The sequence below is a fragment of the Mizuhopecten yessoensis genome, unplaced genomic scaffold, assembly GCF_002113885.1.
Source record: "Mizuhopecten yessoensis strain PY_sf001 unplaced genomic scaffold, ASM211388v2 scaffold7763, whole genome shotgun sequence".
Taxonomy (NCBI): domain Eukaryota; kingdom Metazoa; phylum Mollusca; class Bivalvia; order Pectinida; family Pectinidae; genus Mizuhopecten; species Mizuhopecten yessoensis.
Genome location: NW_018407210.1, coordinates 925,789 through 928,887, shown reverse-complemented (window position 1 = coordinate 928,887; position 3,099 = coordinate 925,789). Strand labels below are relative to the sequence as shown.

The window sequence follows — 3,099 nt, the reverse complement described above, 5'->3', positions numbered from 1 at the left end:
TGTGCCTGTTTATGCGAGGGGTAGGATGTGAGCCTGTTTATGTGAGGGGTAGGATGTGTGCCTGTTTATGCGAGGGGTAGGATGTGTGCCTGTTTGTGTGAGGGGTAGGATGTGTGCCTGTTTATGTGAGGGGAAGGATGTGTGCCTGTTTATGTGAGGGGTAGGATGGGTGCCTGTTTATGTGAGGGGTAAGATGTGTGTAAAGTATCAGTGTGCCTGTTTATGTGAGGGGTAAGATGTGTGTCTGTTTATGCGAGGGGTAGGATGTGTGCCTGTTTATGTGAGGGGTAAGATGTGTGTAAAGTATCATTATAATTAGTGCAGAACTTTAGGTAGTGCAGACAAATTTGTGTCTATAGACAACTCAAGTTTATAACTCCACCTCTCACAACCATTGTATCTGGAGTATAAACACAACAAAACATCAGATGGCAAGATATTAATCTTTATGTAGAAATATACAGATATATATATGTTGGAATGTTACAAATCATGTAATATAATGAAAGTGGTATTACAACACCATCATGTGACAGTCACATGATGGTGATCAGATATGATTTGGCAGATACAGAATGGATAGTTTACTGTATTGAGTTGATCAGCTTCAGGTTTAACTCTGGCCCTCCTTTAGTTTACATCACAGAGGCATCTTACACAGAGACATGTACCCTATTTGGTTGCCTGAATTTCATTTACTCTGCATACTGACACAGGTTCATCACATGTTAGAAGGAGGACCTTGTGATCTTAAAAGGAACTCCATTTTGCTGGAAAGTCTTCAAAATTTCAGAGAGATGAAGAAGAAAAGAGTGACAAAGAGAGTGAGATTTGTTAAGACATTAATTTTGTAATTATACACAAGTGCTTCAGGACCAACACCTCAAGCAGTGTGTCCTTCACCATCAGTATAGTACTACACTCCCTGCAACATCAGTATAGTACTACACTCCCAGCAACATCCGTATAGTACTACACTCCCTGCAACATCAGTATAGTACTACACTCCCTACAACATCAGTATAGTACTACACTCCCTGCAACATCCGTATAGTACTACACTCCTGCAACATCAGTATAGTACTACACTACCTGCAACATCAGTATCAATACTAATACTCGTAATACGTGCTATAAACACAGTAGACACAATACAAGTATATTCTATAATAATAGTGGAAACCTTTGTTAGCATGGCACAGGTCTTAATCTCAAAATATTGTACACTTTGTACAATTTTGATACTTTTATTTCATCAAAATATCTTTGCACATTATGTAATGTGTTGCATAATAAACTGAATTGACCACAAGCGAAATTGTAATAAATATTCAGCTAAATAAAGCTGAGACAAGCTGAGCCAGTGAGCCCACACAAAACTACCTAACGGTGTGGACATGCAAGTGAGAAATTAGCTATTTATATTCATACAAATTTATGAAAAACAAATACATGAATTAAACTTTCTGTGCCTATTTGGTGTACAGTAAATTTGTACAGTAGACACCTAAACAGCACAGTTCAGATCTATTGTGCCTTTCAGGCAAATCACAACGGGTAAAATATACAGGTATCAGTCTGATGTATATGGAGTAACAATCAACACACATCAGCTATTTTAAACAATGGAGATTTGATACATTATACAATTACTCATCAAGTGGCTATATCCCTTTTACACAAGGCAAAACAGCTGGCATCCATTATTGTACTTGTGTTTTATTGCAATCGAAGCTGACCTTTAAACGTAGAATTTCTCTGTTAATTCCTTAACTGGGAACCTGAATAATTTTCCGATGTCATTTGTATCTATCGCCTATGAAACATAGAGCTGTGTGCAATAGAAATATACACTCCAATATAAACATTCTATACAGATATATATATATATAGGTGGTATCTTAACATGTGCAAAGGCGTGGCAGTACAGTTGATATGTAACAAAAATACTCCCTAACTTGTTAGAAGAAAAAAAAGATTTGTATAATAATAACTTTGCAGGTATTAAATAAATAGTCTGCCAGCAAAATTAGTAAATGTAAAATAAATATCATAAAGCCTACTTTTTACACAATAGTACTATAATAAACTCTTTATTGACAACCAGTAAACTATTTCTCCTATTTTCTAGCCTATGAAATGTACAAGTTTTAATGCAAGTACTGGAGGTGACCGACTAAACTGTCTACCACATTAGCAACTCCTCAGAAATACTAGAAGTATTGTGGGTATATAACCTGTTAATTGAGACGTATTCAGTAAACACCTGACTGATGGTAAGACTTCAATGTTTGTCCTCATACTCTTCAGTGAACACCTGACTGATGGTAAGACTTCAATGTTTGTCCTCATACTTCTGTTGATACTTCATTTCCCCCTTTTTCTTGCTTTTTTTGCTTGGTTAAATGTTTCTTATACGTAGGAAACAACATATGCCTGAAATAAAACCTACAATGCAATAGGTTGCTGACTTTTGTCCTAAACAATACAAGATCACATGATTCTATACAGATACAAGTCTATATAAACCCAAACTTACAATTCTTTTATGTTACATTTTAGCAACAGAAATCATCCATTCAAGAAATTCATGATATAAACAAGCTTCTTAATATCATTAAATCTAATATCACTCTCTTCAGATAAACTACCTCTAAATCCCTTTAGCAGTATGACAATATTACTTTTTCCAAATCTAATACACATGGTATCAGCATTTATTACGTACTTACTAATAAATACGTTTTTTTTGTATATGCAATACGAGACAATTGCTCTAACCCATATCAGCCCTCGCCGTATCACACCCCAAAACCCGTATCTGCCCTCTCCGTATCAGCCTGCAAAACCTGTATCACACCCCTTTTGATATTTTCGTTTTTCAATATTTCAAAAGAAAAATAGATCATAAGATGGTAGCTTTCATTAGTAAGTATGCAATAAACAAAATAAAACATGCCTTTTTCCACATCACACCCAGTATCAACCCTCGACGTGATACTGGGTGTGATATGGAAAAAGGCATGTATTATTCTCTATATATTAACAATGGAAAAAGTCATGTATTATTCTCTATATATTAACAGAGTCGGCCTACCA

The 3,099-nt window shown here is 35.5% G+C and overlaps 1 long non-coding RNA gene across 1 annotated transcript; it reads right to left on the bottom strand.

The window, feature by feature from the left end:
- Positions 1-434: 434 nt before the first annotated feature.
- LOC110454312 lies at positions 435-2,801 on the bottom strand. The gene is made up of 2 exons (XR_002463366.1): positions 2,318-2,801; positions 435-2,266 (listed from the first exon to the last, which is right to left on the bottom strand). It is a non-coding gene; the product is annotated as an uncharacterized LOC110454312 (long non-coding RNA).
- Positions 2,802-3,099: the final 298 nt, after the last annotated feature.